Consider the following 22017-nt stretch of genomic DNA (forward strand, 5'->3'; position numbering starts at 1 on the left):
AGCAGTGCTATATGGCTCCGGCTGCCACTTAGTCCACCACATCACACTTAGATGCTGCAGCCATCTTTGAATGGTTTTAAAGCCAATTCAAAAGCTGTCACCAGTGTATGTTGATCCCTATCTCAACTGTGGGACTGCTCTCCTGCTTCCCAATTCTATTAAATACAAATTATGTAAAAAGAACATCCCTTTCTGAGCCGCACAGCTCATCCTACCCACGTTTCATGCGCAGATTTGAAATACTGATGGTTTGGGCTTCCCGGAATTCAACTGGTTGAGAGGTGGACAGGATAGAGAGGTAGAGAGAGAGGTGTAGAGAGGTAGAAAGACGTAGAGGGAGAGAGGTAGAGAGAGAGAGGTAGAGAGGTAGAGGTAGGTAGAAAGAGGTAGAGGTAGGGAGAGAGAGAGAGGTAGAGAGAGAGGTAGAGGTGTAAAGGTAGAGAGAGAGGTATAGAGATAGAGGGAGAGGTAGAGAGAGAGAGAGAGAGGGAGAGAGAGAGAGAGGTAGAGGGAGAGTGGTAGAGAGAGAGGTAGAGGGAGGTAGAGAGAGGTAGAGGTAGAGAGGTAGAAGTAGAGAGAGAGAGTGGGAGAGGTAGAGAGGGAGAGAGAGGTAAAGAGGTAGAGAGAGAGAGGTAGAGAGAGAGAGGTAGAGAGAGAGAGGTAGAGAGAGAGAGGTAGAGAGAGAGAGGAAGAGAGAGAGGTAGAGAGGGGTAGAGAGGGGTAGAGAGAGAGGTAGAGAGAGAGAGGTAGAGGTGTAAAGGTAGAGGTGTAAAGGTAGAGAGAGAGGTATAGAGATAGAGGGAGAGGTAGAGAGAGAGAGGTAGAGAGAGAGAGGTAGAGGGAGAGAGGTAGAGGGAGAGAGGTAGAGGGAGAGAGGTAGAGAGAGAGAGAGGTAGAGGTAGAGAGGTAGAAGTAGAGAGAGAGTGGGAGAGAGGGAGAGAGGTAAAGAGTAGAGAGAGAGGTAGAGAGAGAGAGGTAGAGAAAGAGGAAGAGAGAGATAGGTAGAGAGAGGTAGAGAGGGGTAGAGTGAGAGGTAGAGAGAGGTAGAGAGAGAGAGGTAGAGAGAGAGAGGTAGAGTGAGAGAGATAGAGCGAGAGAGGTAGAGCGAGAGAGATAGAGCGAGAGAGGTATAAAGAGAGAGGTAGAGTTAGAGAGAAAGGGGTAGAGAGAGAGAGAGGTAGAGAGAGAGAGGTAGAGGTAGGGAGAGGTAGAGGTAGGGAGAGAGAGAGGTAGAGAGAGAGAGGTAGAGCGAGAGAGATAGAGCGAGAGAGGTAGAGTTAGAGAGAGAGAGAGAAAGGGGTAGAGAGAGAGAGAGGTAGAGAGAGAGAGAGGTAGAGAGAGAGGTGGAGAGAGAGAGGCAGAGAGAGAGGTAGAGAGAGAGGTAGAGAGAGAGGTAGAGAGTAAGAGAACATAGAGAGGGAGAGGTAGAAAGAGAGGTAGAGGTAGAGAGGTAGAGAGAGAGGTAGAGAGAGAGAGAGAGAGGAAGAGATAGCGAGAGGTAGAGAGGTGTGGAGAGGTAGGTAGAGGTAGAGGTAAAGAGAGACGTAGAGAGAGAGAGAGACGTGTAGAGAGAGGTAGAGAGAGAGAGAGGTAGAGAGGTAGAGAGAGAGGTAGAGGTAGAGGTAGAGAGAGAGGGGTAGAGAGAGAGGTAGAGAGAGAGAGGTAGAGAGGTAGATTGGAGATCCTAGCATTTCCAGAGCATTAAAGGCACTACTCATTTGTAACGTCATTCCTTTCACTGCACATCCACCTTTATCTAAATAAGTAGGGCCCTCAAATACAAAAGGATGTTGTGGTCATAAAGCTTACAATTTGCAGCATCACAGTGGTTGCTACTGCAAAACCCCTTTTTTTTAGAGTTGTGTATAACCTTCATGATTGACAAAAGGGGTTCTGCATCTTACTCCATATTGGAATTTGGAGGGGCAGTGGACAGGGTGCTATCTTCAAATTGCAATTTACAATGACATATATCAATGGTTTTCAAACACAATGGCAGTCGCAAACCGTTGATCTGATACCAACAATGATTGACAAAAGGGGTTCTGCATCTTACTCCATATTGGAATTTGGAGGGGCAGTGGACAGGGTGCTATCTTCAAATTGCAATTTACAATGACATATATCAATGGTTTTCAAACACAATGGCAGTCGCAAACCGTTGATCTGATACCAACACTGAGCTGCAGTTGGTACATGATTCAGAAAAGAAAAGTTATCTCTGTGGGGCAGCTTTCCCTTCGGGAATTATGTCAGGCGACAGTGAGTACAGACAGTGGTCCAGGGGCTACACTCGATGAACATGAGGGACATCCCCTTTGGAGCTCAAGGAGTAAACTCTTTAATCCATCTCATCTGCAGACCCTTCTGTAATACTAGTGCTTATGGTGCAAAAAACAGGCATATCGTGTGTGGTGCAGACACTTTTGTTCAGTTTTAACTCTTTTTCATTTGTCAACAAAATATTTTAATTCATATTTTGGTTTCCATTGTTAACTGTTATCCGTTTTTAGGTCTCGCGACCTATCAATGCGCGCAAGCGCATTGAGCGGAGCAAGAATTCGTGTCCTCAAAACGCTCGTGAAACCAAGGGTTTCGTTTGTGCGATTTTCTTTAAGTTCACGTGAATCACGTGACCAAACAAGCACGTGCATCAGCCTCCCTCCCTCCTAATTGCATTTTTTTAACAGCCGCACAGCACATCAAAGGGCTTCGCCCAGCGTGCGCTCTGCGGCTTCTCCTCCCCTAATTAATCATGGGCCGTACTTTCAGTTTCCCGGCCGCTCTTGCACGCGCACCACTCGCGTCTTTTTTTTTTTAAATTGTTTTCGCGTCCTTGTCTTCAGAGTATTACCTGCCGTCCAGAGTGAGCTTCTACTGTAAGTAGGTTGTTTTACTTTACTTTATTTGGCTCTCAACGTCTGGTTAGTCTTTACACATTTGCTGTTAACCACACTACTTTAATTAATAGTCAAATCAGCCACTGAGACTTTTCATGTGCAGCACTCTCCTCAATGCGTGACTTCAAAAGAACAGCTCGCAGCTCGCTCCGCTTCCCTTTTCACTTGCGTGCTGTTCGCTCTGTCCCGTTCCTCTCCAGCGCTTAAGGCACCAAGTCTTTTCTCACACTGCACTCTCCTTACAGCGTGACATAAAATAACTCCTCACTGCTCACTCTGGCTCGTTATCCACTTGCGCTTGTGACATCGATTTATTTCCTACGCAGCACTCTAGTTTCTTCGTGACAATAAATCAACGGTTCGCTGCTCGCTCTGCATGCCTTTTCCACTGCGCTTATGGCACTTGCTCTTGGACATGCCATACTTTACATTTCAAATTTAAGCTGAGCAACAGTTCAATGTATGTGTGTTCTTTCCAACAGTGCTACAATTACATTACGCTGCTCGCTTGCCTTACAGCTGTTTTTTTTTTTTAACGCGACAGCTTTCGTCAATTAACTGTCCGATTTCTTTTTTACTCTGGATCTGCGCTCATATGCCAAACTCCCAGCTGTGCTATCCTTACCATTTGCGTTTCAATTCCTCCACTTCACTGCATCGTCACGTAAAACACTTATCTCAGCCTTCTTGCCATTTTGAATCTCCTTCCTTCTTCGCAGCACAAGTCTTTCCGCAGTTTTTCCTTTGTCCACATTGCCCGCAGGGTGTAACGTGTGTCTTCCCAGTCAGCTTAGACACAACATATCAACCTTTCCCTGCCGTTACTCCTCACCTAAGCTGCTTTACACGTCGATTTGAGTTTGTGTTCGGGGTTTTAATCTATCTCTGACACCATGTTATGTCTAGCCAAGCGTCGCCAAAACTGTTGTAGTTCAAATGGGGACACAACTTGATATTAGTCTTAAGGAAGTAGTTTAATCGTCAGAGAAACCCCAAATGATCCCTGCCAGACGCAGCTGGGCCAACTGTCAAAGGTCCCACTACAGATGACATCAAGATGGAACTAATGTGTATCACAGAGAAATGTCATTCCAGCCTGGCTGGAAGAGCCGTAATACATTATGACAGTTTCCCTCATCTTTGATTGTTTTCAAAGATGACATGAGACATTGTTTCAAAATGAACTAAAATTAGTGTACAATATTGTTTTTAATGTACCTGTAAATGGCTTTGTCTTTTTGTCAATTCAGCTTTTTTGCGGTTCTACATTTAATCATATACACGCAGAAACGTCATGTATCGACTTGCCGTGGCTCCATATGCTTTACAAGTCTCAATTGTGTGCCTCCGTGAAAGCAACGGGAATCCCTCGGATAGAGCGAATATTAAAAATGTTTCTTATGCTAAGACTTGATGCTTTTTAACTGGCTTCTAAAATGTTTATTGTTACATGTACTGCCCAACAATCCATCCAAAATGAAGTGTCTAGAGGGAATGCCCAGGCAAAAGGGACCGGAATGTAGTGTTTAGAAATAAGCAAAAATACTGTTTTCAAAATTGCCCCTTTCATATCTAGCCTAACTGTACCATGGCATTGCTTACATAATAGACAGTGCGGGCCATGCCACATTATTTTCAAAGTCACAACGAAGTGAGTTGTTTTTGGAAGAAAAGAAACAAGCACTGGCGTTGACAATAGGTCTCACAGTAGGTAAGTTGGAGCTATTGGTTTTGTAAATGACAAAGCCCTTTATGTTTTTAAAATGAAAACAAAAATAAAAGGCATTGTTATTTGCAATTGTAATAGCTCCAACTTTCCTACTGCGAGACCTATTGGCAACGCCAGTGCTTGTTTAATATATCCATTATTTTCGTTTAGAAATAATGGATATATTAAAAAACGTATAACAGTTAACAATGGAAACCAGAATATGAATTATAATATTTTGTTGACAACTGAAAAAGAGTTAAAACTGATTATTACCAAGGAAAAGAAATTGATGAAACTTTAATGTTCGCTGAAAAGTGCACACACCCATCGGAACAGAAGTGTCTGCACCACACACGGTATGGTATACGAAAGGGCACCTAAAGACTAGGTACCAGGATGTAGTAGCGCCAACAAAAGAAAGGAATATAGCTTGAGTACGAATAAATCACGAGTGCACAGAAGGACTTTCCAATTGATCTCTCAAAAAACAGGCAGACACACCCATTGCATCTCTGGGCGAATTGTGTAATTCGGTGCTGGCGTTAATGAGGCTTTGATGGTTTTCACCCCTTCCTAGGGCCCCTGGCTGCAGCTCCACTCTTCCTTAGCTTGAAAAATGTGAATCCCCCTCCACCCCCCGAAATTTGACTCTAGGTGCGCCTCTGCTTCAAGCTGTGGGAGCAGCCAGACCCCGACCTTCTCTCCTGCCCATCAGCAGCAGTTTTCCCGCTCATCAAGCAGGACCGTCATTAAGCGCTTTCTCACGCTTTTAAAATTGACGGCCCTGCAGACAAACACCACTGTGGGGGCTGTCAATAGTGACGGACCGGTGTTCCAGGGGGGGGCAAGTGCCCCCCCTTGCCCTCCCCTGCGGACGCCCATGAACCGGAGGTCCAATTTGCGTGTGCGCCCCCTTTGTGCACCCCCGGGGCGCTTTGGTATTACAGAAGGGCCTGCAGGTGCTTGTGCTGCCCCTACTGGAATACAGATAGCGCCAGTACACATGTAGCGCCAGCGCTATCTCAAGAGGGCATGCCCTCGTTTGCATGGGGGAGTGGCCCCATGCAGATGAAGGAATCTCTATACCTCTGCGCCCACCGCATTATGCAGACCCTCCAGTTTATCGCGATTTCGCGATTCACGAAAAAATCGCGAAATCGGCAAATTACCGCGATGGCCGCGATAATAACCAGATTGGCCGCGATATTTACAAAAAAGTGTCTCGACCGGGAGACAGCAAAACAAACCATGCTTTTATTGGCTGTGCGCCGCCCCCCCCACTCGTGTGTCAGCAGCTTCCCGGGACACACACAGTCAGTTTTTGAGCTGCCAGCCGCACCCGAGTACTTCGCAGGTCATTAAAAGACCTTTCACTTGTTAATGAGGCTTTGTTTTTCACGCCCCCGCCTGTTATCCTCGGCTCTGGCAGGTGACAAAGAGGGAAAGGGAAGGTTTGAGGTAAACTAGAGAACTTTACAGATCCGTTTTTTTTCTGTAAAGTTCTCTAGTTTACCTCAAACCTCCCTCTTTGTCACCTGCCAGAGCCGAGGATAACAGGCGGGGGCGTGAAAAACAAAGCCTCTTTAACAAGTGAAAGGTCTTTTATTGACCTGCGAAGTACCCGGGTGCGGCTGGCAGCTCAAAAACTGACTGTCTGTGTGTGTCCCTGAAAAGGAAATCAAATGCCAACCAAACTACCTACACTCCTCGGCCAAAAAACAACACCCCTGTATCAACCCATGTATCAACCCATGTATCAACACCCCTGTATCAACATCATGGTTAAAATGATTGCACTTTTCAGGTAGAAAAGCGCCAACCCCAATCCAGAGCAGAAATCACTAAAATCTGAAATCACAGGACATTCACTGATTGTCAGCGACTTTCGTTTTCCAGAGTTACATGTAGTGCGGGTGTGGAAGCCTAGTGGTGAGCAACAGGTCGGGTGCAGAGCTGGTTCAGGCTGGTTCAGGTACTCAAACATTATTGACTGGCTTCATTGTTCAACCCTTGCTGTCGGATTTTAATTTTGTGCAGCTGTCGAGAGGTCTGTACTCAGTAGTTTACATCCCCCGTCCCCTGGGGTGCCCAGAAGCATGCACACTTGAAGGGAGGGGGAGATGTCTGATCCAATCGAGTTTGCAAAAGTAATGTGTCTTGTAAAAGCGGCATTTACATTGACAACTCTAAATGTGTGTTGTCCCTCCAACAGGACCTGTTTTAGGGGAGCACATATGCCATTGGTTCAATTGTATTCTGTATTGTGGGCAATATGAGCCTATGTTCCCTAATGCCCACTGGGTATTAAGGAACATAGGCTCATATTCAATGCTACCCTTTCAGGGCTATTGGTACCCTGCTGTGACCATCTGGAAAAATATGGATTTATTTCCCACCGGATTGTTGATGAGCTATTAGGGCGCCGGCACGGGGATTTGCAGTGTGCAGTAATCCACACAATGTTTATTGACTTAAAAGGGCATCCCAGTAGGGCCTGTGCCCTCTGTAAACGACAGATGCTGCTTTTCTTGGGTTTAACCTACTGCCCACTCCTAGGGAATGCTAAACTTTTGAGCCACAATACTTTTTCGGAGGTTTATTGTAGATGGAAAATATGCAAGCATTACAAATTAAGGAGTGGGGACTACTGCTCACTTATCCATGGTATACATAATACCATGGAAGCAGTGGGTAGGAAAATGTGCATAGATTTATATTAGTAACTGCAAACTCCATAATGCAGTTTGCTGTAGGCTAACACGTTGCTATTTATCTGTGGTTTCTTATATTGCTTCTTAACCCAGCGCACTGGGGCCACTTGACAGTTACTCACTTGGGAGTCTATGCAGGTGGGTGCGTGCTCTCCACCAAGGAGCGCCGCGGAGTAAGAGTTCTCCTCTGAGGCTACCGGGTTAGGGACTACCACATCAGTATTTTTCCCTCATTCACCCAGCCATCTACCCCATCCTACGAACAATCAAACACCTTTATCACCAGACAGTGATAATATCGTGGCTTACCTAGGGGAGACGACGCAACGCCCGAGCAGATCGACTGCAGAGCTGCTCCTTCACCTGGTTCAACTCGCAAAAGTGTGGCCTAGGTTAAGCTACATGTATGTTATTACATTCAAAGAGAAGCCACTTATCTTGTTCTCCTTCAGTAGGACACCGTTCATGCTGTACATGGTCTGCAGTACTCATGGAACACACTGCATAGACATCAAGAAATGCAGCTTTGCGTGAACTATATTAACTAAGCCATTGTACGGACCTGAAGTCCATCTACTTATCCCTAAGACTATCTTTGACCCACCCAGTACAAATGTAAAACATCCATATATCACCCTCGTCAATCATTACTAATCACCATGTATTTAGTTATCAGTTGACACACATTACAACATACTCGATTGTGTTGCATGGCACAACGAAGTGGCCATAAGGCACAATGCAAATACTATGTAAAAGAAAGAAAAGTCAAACAGACTTATGCATTTCCCTGCTACACTCACCGGATGCATCTTCTTTTGATTCCATGGTCCATCGTTTGTTCTTTAATTGCACCCTTCTCAAATTGACTTTTAAGCAGTACACAGTCTTACTTTTATGCCTGAATGGCTTCGGAGCGCTGCAGTGGCCAAGTTACTGTATCTTACCCAGCTTTTGCAGCCACCTCACCATTGATTTAAGGCTGAGAATGAATGGTTATGAGTAAAATAAAGTGCCGCAAAAATGCCGCTAAATTTTCATATTTGTGCCGCTAAATTTCCATATTTGTGCCGCTAAATTTGCTAATCCATGCCGCTATATCCTGGGGGGTCTGATTATGGATGCCGGCACCGAGGCAAAGAAGCTGTCAGGAGGTTCACTGACAGTGTGCCACAAAAAGGTGCCACACTGTCAGTGTGCCTCTGATGCAGCCCTCCGGAAGGTGTCAGGGGGGCCCATGGTCCCCCAGACATCCCTTTGCAGCTGGGTGCAGTCACTCTATGCACCCGCCTGCAAAGAGGATCCCCCCCTCTTAAAAGTGCAGGTGGGTGCCACAGGTAGGTGCTGCCTGCACAGTGAAACACAGAGCAGATGCTTCAAAGCCGCTCGGCATTGCACTTGAATGCGCTGCCCCCAGGGCAGCACGAGATTGCGGCAGTCCTATGCACAGCACATTCAACATTGGAGTATGCACTTTGCTTATTTACGCCTGGTGCACCAATTTGAAGGTGCGCCATGGCGCAAACAGGAAAGGTGCACGCTGTATGCTTAATTACAGTGGTAAAACTGCTGCAAAAGCACTTTGGTGTTAAATAAACTCCAGTATCCCTCAGTGAGTTAAACAATTGCTGCTCACATAAACGTTGAACAGCAGGTCACAAGTTCACATCCTATCAAAGCTGACTTAGCCCTCTATCCTTGCGAGGATAGGAAATGGAGACTCATAAAACTGAGTATTACTCATATGTGTTACTTACAGCACTTGGGAATGGCAGTTGTGTCCTATATGGCGCTATTTATCAAAAACAAATTATTATTACCACGTCACTCAAATTAAAGAGGTGGACCTTTGAAAAGATACAGTGTAGAGGAGCACTCTGGAATTACTTCCATCCAACACTGATCCAGGTAATCGGTGAGGTGAGGCTTAAAAGCCTTTGCACCAACTCAACGGCGTTTACATTTCAAAATCAGTAGATACTATCTGAACAATACCAATTCCGACACCCAGAGAACAGCAGAACAAAGAGCAACTCCTAGAATTGATCAATAAGTGATTGTGCAAATCCTAAATTCTCATCATGAATTGGGTTGGTGGCCGTAGAATCACCTACCTAGTTGATCACGTACTTGGTCCGTGGCTATCTGGTACAGAGCACTATCCAACACGAGTTGTGAGCCCAAAGTAGACATTTTTTGACAGACCATAATTTAGCGAAATAAAATTGTAGTAACTATGACCTTAGTACAAGAATAACTTGGAAAATAGAGTACTGCAATTGAGACATGCACTACAAGGTTTGTTGCATGTTTCTTTGCAACATCAGTTGCCAAGAAAATGCAAAATGTATTTATTCAGGCGGGCAGCTCTCCAACTTCTATAAAGATGAATCCAACGCATGTAGGCAATCATTTTTGTTTTTATTATATGTAGTGATGTATTAAAAGTGGGCAAGCCAGAAAACTCTTAAAGTGAGCCAGACCATGGGTATGCCTTGGCGCTAAGAGCAATAGTATACAGAAGAGACAGTGATTCCTGGGGATAATATAAAGGATATTTGGTAATAACTATGCATAATGATAATTACCGCTGGTTCAGGGATGCTGAAAGAGAAGACGTTCATACACAATGCACATAGAAGACCAAATACTGTTTAAGCAAATGTTGAAAATATATTTGCAAATGCAACTTGGTCGTACTCTGTGTCCCAAGTGAACATAGACCTTTGTCATCCAGCAGCAAGAGACCGACCAGGGCGGTTCTCTTTGAAGACGGGATGCAAATCTACTGATCACGAGTTGCGTCTGATGTGGATGGCCCACAATTCTGCTTGACCTTCTACTTTGCGCAGTGACATAACATGCCCGCTCCTCTCCAGATTGTTTTCCATGACGTGTCCATCATTACACGCTCCGGATATCTACCAGAGTGTTTCCCCTTTCCCCCTCACTGGGTGCCCATCTGGGCCCTAGGTGAGTACCAATGAATTCCTTCTCCTCACTTGGTTGTTGAGCACTAAATTCAGTCTGGCGTCATCGCATTATGTCTCAAGTGTCCCCTATCCTTAGGTCCTGATGAGACCATCCCATTGCTCACGAGGTCGAAACGGCGTTGACTCGCATTGTAAACTAATCATTCCTAGTCTCTGTGGTATAACCATAAGGCTGTAACTAAACATTCTGTATTGCATAATGATCGTTCAGATGTACCGAGGAACCTTGTTATATGTCACAATTTGTCACCCAATATGTGTTGGTTCCATGTTCACCAGTGCTTCGTCGTCTGTTTGAATTGTTCATGAACATCTTCTCTTTCAGCATCCCTGTACCAGCAGTAATTCCCATTGTGCAGTTATTACCAGATATCCATTATATTATCCACAGTAATCACTGTCTCTTCCTAATATAGTATATACTCTGGTTCCTTGTGAGTATGGTTTCCTGGTCTTTTGAACACAAAAGTATTAGCTGAGCCATCTAAAGAAGTAGCATGCAAATTACATCACAAACATAATGTAAAAATATGATAAAGATTCTTTAACATTCTTTAAAATTAAAAATATATTTTTCTTCAACATTTAAAAACATTTAAATGTAATATAATATCAGTGGTTATTAACCTTTTGACTTCTGTGGACCCCTGCTTAATTGTTACTTGAACCCAGGGACACCCACTCAATCATTATTGGAATCATGGGACCCCCCTCCCCCCCCCCCCACTGAGACATTAGTGGAAGCAGTGTACCCTGGCCTAAGCATTTCTGATGATTTGAACCACAAAACAATACACAAAAAATACAGAAACATTCATTCATCAAACAAATGTACAAATTATTATAACTTTTTTCTAATTTGCAAACAAATGTAGAAAAAGCAAATGTAACTTTAATGGGAAGGTTGAAGCCTTTCTAAATTCGATTGACTCATCGTCCATACTAGATTTCCGTTTGATGCTCTTTCAATTCTCCTACGAATCAAGCACTAACTTATTTTTTAGCCTCCAGATTTCGAATTCCTTCACATGTACAGAATGTTTTAAGTTTTTCATTCTACTTCTTTATTTGTATACCCTTTATTAATCTGTTAATATTATTTAATTTTCTAAGCAGTCGCTGCCACCCTGGGTAGGCCTTGTCTACCCCCAGGGGTCTCCGGACCGCAGGTTAAGAGTTACTGCCTTAGATGATATCACTGTATTGAGTGAGCTTTATTGAAAGTATTCTTTTCTAAACACGAATTTAGAAATATTCAAGAACACTGCTGTGCCCTGCCAATGTTGCCATCGGTCAAACGTATCAAGTTAAATAAAACTGACGCATTATATTAAAAAAGTTATAAAAATACTCTTACGTGAAAAAGAAGACAGGGTACCAATTTATATCTATAGCACTAGTTTTCCCTTATGTGACGCATCGTTTGGAACACTTCTAATGAAAACACTCTGCAGAGGGATTATTGTCCATTGCAGTGGGAGGTGTGGGCTCTGCATTTGTCACTGTTTGTGAAAAGGTCAGCTGTTGTCATGCAGGATACCCCTCGCTCAGCCTGGACTCTGTGAACGTAAGGAGTTAGTCTTTGGAGCAGCCATCCTCGTTCACAGGAGGCAGGGTCAGGAGTGCAGCACAAATGTGTTATGAATGGGAGCCTTATAACAATACTTGTATTATTGCTAATTAGGAGAAATAGGATCTTATCCCTGAAGCCTTTAATGCAGCATGTCCTGATGGCCTGAAAGGCAGGAAGGAGGCACTTAGGCAGGCGCGGCACAGATCATCGGTAACTAAACCTTTGTTCAATTTGGTGAGATGTGTCCACCATCTTGTATTGGTAAATAAAACATGTAAGCAAATGTCACATGCGTCATTTCACTTGTGCGCGTAAGCGTTCTGACTTGAGCGCACACATACATCATCATGCATACAGGTGCCAGTGGAATGATTCCAGCAGTGATTCTGTCATCATACTTTTTTTTGTTTACTGTTTTTTTAACCATGCTGCACAGCATCGGGGGGAAAAGCCAAACTCTGTAGAGCATTACCAAACAGCACGGGCAAAGCATATAGGTCTCAAAGGTGAGATCTGTTGGCTTTGTTTTACCAGTGTTGGCAAACCTAATAGATCTGGCTTTACTGTGATAAACAGCATTTGTGCCTCCCTGTGTTTGTCTGTGGTAGTACATTAAAGCATTAAAACCAGGCTTAGATCTATCGGCTAGCCTGAAGAGAAAATAAATACCGTACTTCATAAAGAGACGCTCTGAAGTGACAGCAATGTAGCATGATAACCCATTGCCAATGTAGAAATCGAAGGTTAGTGCATTATTCTGCACTGATCTTTCATTACAACACTAGGTGGAAAAGTGTTAGTCTAGCTTCTGTCATTAAGAAAAGCATGATGTGAGAACCACCCCTTCTTCACTTCTAGTAGAGTAGAGGCAACAGTAAGATGAAAACACTGCTAGGAAGCCACAGAGCTCCTGTGCCCTCTTTACCTGCAAGCACATCTTACGTTTTGGAAACCCCCGTGATACTTATTTTGGAGATCAGGAGCTACTGGGCCCAACTGTGGGCACTGAGGCCTTTTATTTCTGATGTCCTGGGGCTCGACCTACTATGGATCCTGAGCACCTGGGCCAAGTACTTCTTCAGCACTTGACTGGCAGTGGTAGCGCAGATCGAACACTCCAAGGCTTCTCGCGAGGGGAGGTAGACCCAGGAAGGTGTACAAGGGCTCCCAACTCTAAGTACTTCGGCAGCAATAACTGATTGTCCAGTCAATTTCTTGCTTTTATGAAAAAAGGAGTATTTATATACAAACACGGAGTAAAATACTGCATTCACAAACAATACACACCGTCTCTTGAGGTTGAGGTTTTAAAGTTGTAACAGGCGGGGTCCTGTGTCCCACTCCCCTCCAGCTAGCAGTATTGGTTATTCCCCATTCACTATATTCAGGTTAAGCTCCACTAGTAGTCCAAGCCTTAAGGGTCCCACTCCGACTATGTATTAAAGTCAAAAGTGTTACCAATGCAGAATTCTCCATGCAGCAGGCAAGTTCCCCTGTGGCTGTTCGGCCCATAAACCAGTCTTACCAGCACCAGCAGGATGTGAATGGCCGGATCCACCAAGCATGCCTCCTTCACTAAAGCTGCAGCATCTGTCTCCTGTAGGTTACTCTCACTGGGCCCAGGAGGGGCACCGGTTGAGTGTCCTTAAGTTCCTTAAATGCAGACCTTCAGAGGGGTGGCAGGGGTTCTTCTCGATGCTCCTCCAATGCTGGTAAGTTTCTTGTGATCTTCCCCACTTGGGGGGTGGGGGCGAACCTTAGTCAGGGATTGACACCGATCAGGTCACCACAGCAGCCTCCTTCTCACAATAACAGTCTCAACCACGCTCCTTGCTTTGTCCTGGTGCTAGCCCCCTCTCCCTGCACACAGGTTTACTCTCCTCACTCCGCACAGGGGCAATGGCCCAGCAGCAATCTTCATGGTGGCCCGCCTGGCACACATGCTTACCTATTTCACTTTGCCCAAGGGCTACAGCACTATTGGTGCAGTCTGTCACCGTTGATTGACTCCAAACCTGATAGCCCCACAGCACAGGCCGTGGGACTGATTAGAGGTTCACACCGGGATGTCAGCCACAATGATGTGTATCAAAAGGTTACCCAAGGGTCTTACTCTGCATGATTCTCTTATCAGCCCCATCTCCTTCCTGAGATGTGCCCCAGACCCTTTCCAGTGATTTGTTCCAGAATCAATGAGCACCTTTTGTCGTAACTGAAATAGCCTTGCTCTCCCTTCAGGGCCGGACTGGGAACCGAAACCGGCCCTGGCACACTGCTTGGCCAGCCCCCTAGGGGAGAGGAGGGGGTGCGGTCGAGCTGTTTGCAGGTTCCCCCAAACCTGTCCTCTACACAAAACTCTATTCTAGAAATGTTGGCAGAGAATTAGAACACAAGGTTGTGAATTGACCAATATGGTTAGTTTGTGCTTTTACAAAAAAAAAATCATTTACCGAACTACCAGTCGTCTTACAAAAAAATATTTTTTACAAAAGTATGCATGATGAATAACCCCATAACGAATGCACTGAAAAGCTGACACTACACAAGTGCCTGCAGTGCACACCACTTTCGCTCATGCTGGCAGCTCCACAAGTCTATTCCTTGCTGCCAGACAGTGACTCTGAAAGTCAAACACCCCTCACATCGGACCCTGTCACCTATTCCTCTCACTCGCTCACCTACTTATCCCACTACCTACCTATACCATATACTTGCTCACTCCCCTCAAACTCACTCACAAACCTAGCTATCACTCATCTATCCAGCCCACTCAGTAAGTCACTCACATTCTTCATTCACCCACTCACACAGAACACTTTGCAGCTCACTCCACATGCCTACAGACTCTAGCACGCTCCTTCTCATCTGTGATCAAATTAGGTTCATGCCCGTTCCGCCTCTGTGCAGCATTTCACTTCCATCTCTGTCACAGAGCAAGGTCTACAGGGCTCTCCTTGCACACACCCCTGTTCTGAGAATACACTGTGCAATCCATGCACACTCACTGCACAAAGGATGAACAATTTTCACAAGTTATAGGCAACTATTTTGTTAATACAACTGCTGGAACTATTATGTCACCCTCCTGTAAGTCTTATAGGTAAAATAGTCCGATGCAGCTGCTGCAGAAACCAGCTGGTATTTAATGAGTCAAAAGTTCAAATGCCTGCCGGTTGACTCCGCCTTTCATCTTCCCGGGGTGAATTAAAAGTGTGGCATGTAGTTGGCAAATTGTGTTTGCTATTTATAGCAGCACGAATTAAAAGGTCTTGTTAGAAAAAGCTGAATAAAAATATGTTCTGCTTACATACAGCGCTTTAAACAAGACCCCCACACCAGCATTACGAGGCGTACTTACTACTTACTGTTTCGGGGAGCACCTGGATGCCTTTGGGGTTTCTCTGGAAGACTCTGCTGCTGGCGCAGTGGAGAAACTCTCTCTCTCGGGGTGCTGGGGAAGTCTTTGTCATCTTGAATAAATCCACGGGCCGGGCCGGAACTAAAAGCAATGAAAGCTTGGTTAGGCCCCGGCCTGGCCCGTGGATTTATTCAAGGTGACAAACGCTTCCCTTACTCAAAGTCAGATTTAACTTTGAGTAAGGGAAGCGTTTGTCATCTTGAATAAATCCACGGGCCGGGCCGGGGCCTAACCAAGCTTTCATTGCTTTTAATTCCGGCCGGTAGTGACGCCCCCAGAGACAGTGCCAGGCCAATTAATTAATTGATCCTCACCACTCACCTGTGGGAGCCAGGTGGCAGCCAGCAGACATGGCCCAGGGCAGGCTACACATAGTTAAATAAATGACGGGGTCAGGGCCTCTCTCCTGGCTCAGCTCCAGCCTCTCGTCGTCTCACTCTCTGGCCTCCTCTGCCTCGCAGTCAAGCGCGCTTTTTTTGCAGGACCCCAATGCGATTGCGCATGAGCACCCCTAACCAGGCCCACTGACTCCAGACGCCCACCCTAAGGGTCAATGACACGCCGCGTAGACGTAAGGCGGAGACTGAAGACTCCGTGTATGGTGCTGTGCAGTCAGTACCACCACCCAGTGGATTTTTTAATAAATATACATTTTAGTGCTAGCAATGCTGGACACGGACGGACGGCGCGTGCAGCACCACCAGGAAGCAGCTGCATTTTAAGCATAGAGGTGTGTGCGTGTTTTCTGCTCGGTGACGCCAGGGTCCAAATCGGCCCCCAGGAACAAAACCGGCCCCCTGCCACAAAATCCGGCCCCCACCCCATCCAGCCTACCGGGGGATTGCCCGGTGCCCGGAGTTGCCAGTCCGGGCCTGTCTCCCTTCCTCCACCTTCGATTTCTACATTGGCAATGGATTATCACTTTACCTTGCTGTCACAGCAGAGTGTCTTGTTATACAACACACCGCAGAGAGACTGGGAAGCTCCTGACGCACCCAGTGCGGATCACGGAGGCGCTTGTCTGCTTCCTTGATGCAGTTTATTGCTGAAACTCCTGCTTATCAAATCTTGGAGCAGAATTTGTTCCAGGCCATCCGATTGCCCACCTTGTAAGAGGCAGGCCCTCAGCTCCTAGATGGCAAAATAATGGAGGATATGATAGTGGATGCCATTGGGTCCATGTCCAATTATAAAGCCCCAGGAACAACGGGTTCCAGCTAGCATGTTATAAGAAATATAAGGACCAGGTGGTCCCCCTGCTCTGTAAACTATTTAAAGAGTTGGAAGGTCCCGACGCCTGCACCCAGAATATACCAAAGCACTCATTAGTCTCATTTTGAAGCCCAGCAAAGACCCTACTATTTGCATGAGCTGCCACCCCATTCCACTTCTCAATGCGGACATGAAGGTGCTTGCGAAGGTCTTAGCGACTAGTCTCAAGCGGGCTATCCTAAACCTTATCCATGACTCCCAAGTGGGTTTCTTGCCCAGCCAGTCCTCTCGCAACCACTTGCGCCTCCTGGTTAACGTTCTTTGGCATGTCTGTGATGATAGGGACAACAAGCTTCTCCTGCCATCAGAATCCAAGAAGCATTTTCACAGGGTGGAGTGAGGGTACTTATTCCGCATCCTAGACAGGGCTGGCATGGGTCCAACTGTTGGGCCAAGTTCAAGTGGCTTTATACATCTCACCCCCCCCCCCCACCCCCACCACACAGGCTTATTTCGGCGGCCTATTGTCTCAAGTCTCAAACCTTCCCTATAGTGCGGGGGATGACGCAGGGGTGTCCATTGTCCCCTCTCCTGTTTTCCTTGGCATTGGAGCCCTTAGCAGCCGCCATCCGCCAATCTCCTCCCCATCTGGGGCATCGCAGCCGGTGAATGAAAGATCCTACTTTACGCTGGTGGCATTTTATTGCCCTGGAGGGACCCTGGGGCACCTGTTCCACATCTTATCTCCTTGATTTATGATTTTTACATGTTTTCAGGGTACAAGATCAGTTGGATCAAGAGTGAGGTGCTCCCATTCACACTCTGGGTACCCCTGCCCTCTCTGACCCCATATGGCTTCACCCGGAGCCCGAATGGTTTGAAGTATTTTGGCCTCTTGATCAACAGGGGTCTCTCTAATGTGCTGCGGGAGAACATCCAGACCCTTATAGCCCGCCTGGAGCATGACTTTACTCGTTGATCTGCTCTGAAGGTCTCTCTGCGGGAGAGAGTCCAGATAGTAAAGATAGGTAACGGCTCCCTGGTTCAATTATGTCATTAGCATGCTGCAGCTCCAGATCTCAGCTACACTGCCCGCGCAGAATTAACCTATGTATCAAGTTACTAAAAATTCTTTGCGGGGTTTCTGTGTATGCAGGAAAGATGGCGCCTGGGCTGGTAGCGGTATGAGTTTGGTGAAAAGTAATAATACTGGTACGGTGCTACAGGTTAGAGGGGATCCCCAAACCTCTGCAGTGAGTGACAAGGGCTCACTCAGTAACTATAACAAACAAATCCTGTGCACACGTTAAGCTAGGTGTCTCTATAATTCAATCATGGTAACAAAGTATCATCATATGACAAAGTGGACGCATCAAAGTGGTAGTCCAAAAGGAGGCGCTGTTGTTGTCTATTGTGCCCAATGCTGTTGCCAGGTGCCTGTTTACCTGGGCATTCTGGGTGGACGAGGGGATTCGATAGGTGGGGGACCTGCTGGAAGGAGACTCCTTTTGTTTCTTTGAGGCCCTCTTCGGTGCTGGATTACCTCAGGATATGTGGTCTCTCTAGGGGGGCCGACTCTAATTTATGTCAAATCCTTATAGACACTTATAGACAATATCTACTCTCAGGACATGCGCACCTCATCTCAGGTCCACTGGCAGGAGCGTCTGGGTGCCTAATATTAAGACAAGAACTGGAGGGAGGTCTTGGATTGCCACAATTGATCTCTCAGGGAGGCAGTTCTGAAGATTTTCTATGCCAAGATTGTCCATAATTGCTACTGGGCGCCCCATAAACGGTATAGAGCCCGGCACCTGCCGACGGACATATGCTGCATGTGACTTGTGTCATGTTTTTGATCCTGTTCAGTTCTGATGCCTTCTTGGTGTTCTGTGTGGCATACACTCCACTAGCTCCATTCCCTTTCGGGGCTCTGCTAAGATGGCTCTGTTACACGACTTTACGGGCATAGATGACATGTCCTTACTTTAAAGACGATAGCTGTCGGCGGTCTTCATGGTGGCCAAGATCTGCATTCTCCGGCATTGACTTTTCCCCCAAATTGCCACTCCCCAGTAATGGTCCGTGTAATTGTATGGGTTGGCTACAAATGAGCTGCAAGTGTATAGCTTCAAGATAACTTGCATGTATTTGAGAAAGTGTGGGGTCCCTTACTGGGGGTATTCACAGATGACTGTTGGGACCTGAGCGTGTCCTGATGTATGGGGGAACGGTGGCATGGGCCCGGTGCTGCTGGGCTAGCGTGCGGGTGTGAAGGTGTTAGCTGGTTGGATTCCTCCTTAGCAGGACTATGGTGGGTACGCTGCCTAGCGAGGCGCCCTCTTTGGATGCAGAGTTTTTTCTTCCTGTTGATGCTGTATATGGTCCTATACTCATGTTTTTGTTTTTGTTTCTTGCCGATTTGTGCTGATGCTTTTGCCAAAGACGATTATCATAATATTTAAAATGTATGTACATGTCATGGGATGATGGTATTTGCTGCGTGTAAACCTTTGAAAATCTGAATAAAGAAATGTTCACAAAAAAAAGATAATTGGGCAGATGATCAGTATTTTATACAGGAAAGCATTATCTTTTGTTGAACTAGGAATTTATGTTAGTGTTACCTGCTGTGTCTTTTTAGTAAAAATACAGTAGTATTGCACAGCAGTTGAAGTACTGGTGATGAATTTACTTTTCAGGAAGAGAATGGGTGCTTTAATCCTGCAAATATGGAACACACTGCCCATCAGTCTTAGAAATCAAACCCTGAGACAATTGTTTAGGAAATGATTAAAAACATGGCTTTTTGCGTCAAAACCAAAGTTCCCCATTCCCCTCTTGTATAGCTCTAAGCTCGTCAAACACGCGCTCTATAAAACCTTCATTTCATATGCGTTGCTCCATGAAATCTGGCTAGAATTCAAGATGGCTGCCACATATTCAAAATAGGAGCCAGGTGGTTTACCTCAACAACGTGCTTTTGTATGCTACTCGCACTGTTAACCACACATGCAAGTGTGCGCAGCTGATTACATTGTTGAGAAAGTGCAGAGGCTGCTTTGTTGAGAACCTCATGCAAGATGGTTCAAAAGCAGTTCCTGATCCTCAAAATAACAAATTGTGCTACAGTGAGGAAAGCACGTGGGTCGGGGAGGCGCAGCTGGACTAGTGTGGGCCTGTGACAAACCCCTACTGAGGGGCGGATACAAGAGCAGGCAGCAGCTGAGCCTGGGAAAATGCCAGGCACCAATTGGTCAGGCTTGGTTTGAAGCCTCCAATCGGCAGGGGACCCCCCCCACCCCCCAGCTGTGCCTTAACGTTAAAAGGGCATGGGGGCCTCCCAAAGTCATGTGCCTTTGCCGTTGACCCACCCATACACACCGAGAACGCGGGCGTCGCAGCCACAGATTATGATGGCTCAGGCAAGGCGGGGACAGCACAAAGGAACAGCAGAAGGAGTGCAATAGCCAATGGTGGAGCAGCTCAAACATGTGCCCTTGGAATGCCTTACGGAGGGGTACAGGTGAGCAGGCTAGGGGTCAGCTGAGGGCAGTCACAGCACTTGCAGCCTGGGTCAGGCACGAGGGCCACTCACACCATGTGCAGCAAGGTGTAGCCTGGAAGCTGCAGGAGAGCTGCTAGACCCTGGCTGGGAAGGGGCATTTGCGCAGGGCGCTGTCACAAGATGCTGTTATGGACTAAGTACTACTGGACTTGACCTACAGGCAATTTGAAGCAATGATGATGTGATGCATGTTTGAACTTGGATTGTGTTTTCTTAAGTTAATATGTGATTAAAGTTAAGCTGTAGCCCTTTGCACCATCCAGGCGTGTTTCATCTGTTACTGCAAAGAAAAGTGGGGTGCATTATCGGCCGGGGAGCTCGAGGGCACTCAACCATCTGGGAGCGGTTATGAAACTAACCAAAACATATATGGCGAGTTCCACAAAAAATGCTGATGAAAGTCTTACTCTGATATCAGCCAGTAAATGCATGAGACTTCCACAAACAAGAATGCTCGTCCTTCCAGCCGGTGTTGTTAGAAGTCTAGAAATAACCTCAATGGTCACCTCCATCCACCAATCGGCCGGTTATGAGCTCTGCAAAGATTCAAACTGGGAGCAATGAGGATGTGACAGTAGGTTCTTCAGAAACGGCGTATGACCAGGGTCTCAGCAAATACCAGTGATGGTGGGCTTGCTAGGTCGCCAAAATGTGGTATTTATGGTGGTAAAGCGAAAGACCCAGGAGACATGTAAGATGAGAAGTAATTTTCCATTCTGTTAATCAAGCCACCTCGCCTTCCGAACCTCCACATCTGGCTTGATTTTATTGGTTTTAAATTTAAAATGGTCAGCACATGTATTGGATTTAATTTCCGAGCTGCCATGCCTTCCTGGGATACAGTAAGGGCCGTCTTCAACTCACTGATAACAGAGATAAATCCTAACTTGTGACACTACATGAAAAAAACACTGCCAGTGCCAAGCATTTTGACTTTTCTGAAGAGAAGAGTCTTATGCCAAGTTTCACTAACACAACAGAATACTGCATGTAAAGGAGCAGTGCAAGTTCCAATTATATACCAAGAACATTACTTGTGAAATTCCATTGACACTGACACCTCATGCTGCCACTGGCCAGCCTAATCACAATCTCCCGAGATGCTTTCTCAAGGCTGAGCATGGTCATAGATTTAAAAGGAACATAAGGAACCTCCACCAATGACTGTACAATCATTCTCTCTTTGTCAGACGGGCAGATAGAAAAGGGTTGTAGCACTCCTCTAACACCTTCGGTCCTACATTGGTACGATAATATAGTGGGCTAATGCACCTGCTGCCAAGATATTACTGCAATCTGAGGCTTCACAAGTTCAAATCTTGCTATCATTCCTATCGAAGAGTGGGACAGCAAGCGCTTATTTGAGCCTCAAATAAATGTGATATTTTGGGGCATTTTGAAAGGCAGAGGGCATAATTCACTTAGACCATGAGTGGTATTTGCTATGGATTAACTTGAGCTGTGTATGCTGCAGCGTCTTCTCATCGGTATTCTTGAAAAAAACAAGGATCACAGTTTTCCCAACTGTAGTTCCAAAGGGTAGTGAACGCAGTAAAAATATTGAGACTTGTGACCCGAGGAAAAGGTGATGGGGTACAGAGATGGAGGGTGGTTATAGGAGGGGGTGATTTTATAAAATATGAGGGTAATGAAAAAGAAAAGGAAGGATAAGAAAAAAATAGTACAGAAAGTTGAATGAAATAAGAGTCCAGGAGTGAGAAGAAGGGAAGATAAAAATGTGTCAGATATTTGAATCGAAAGTAGCAGGAGGGAATTAAGTCTTATGAAGGAGAGATGGTGTTGAAAATATTGTAAGTGGTGGGTGAAGGAGGATGGGAAGAGATTGAGGAGGTAGACAATAGAGCAAGAGAATGAGGAGTAAAGTGGGTGGTGGGAGTAGGGAAGTACTGAGGAGGGTAATGGGAGCTGAA

General features: G+C 45.9%; 1 protein-coding gene across 1 annotated transcript in view; it reads left to right on the forward strand.

Annotated features, from left to right (window-relative positions):
* ACSF2 (acyl-CoA synthetase family member 2) overlaps nucleotides 1–22017 on the forward strand; it is a 652634-nt gene that overhangs the window by 496881 nt on the left and 133736 nt on the right. The window lies entirely within an intron of this gene.

Source organism: Lissotriton vulgaris, chromosome 7 (genome assembly GCF_964263255.1).
Source record: "Lissotriton vulgaris chromosome 7, aLisVul1.2, whole genome shotgun sequence".
NCBI classification, from domain to species: Eukaryota; Metazoa; Chordata; class Amphibia; order Caudata; family Salamandridae; genus Lissotriton; species Lissotriton vulgaris.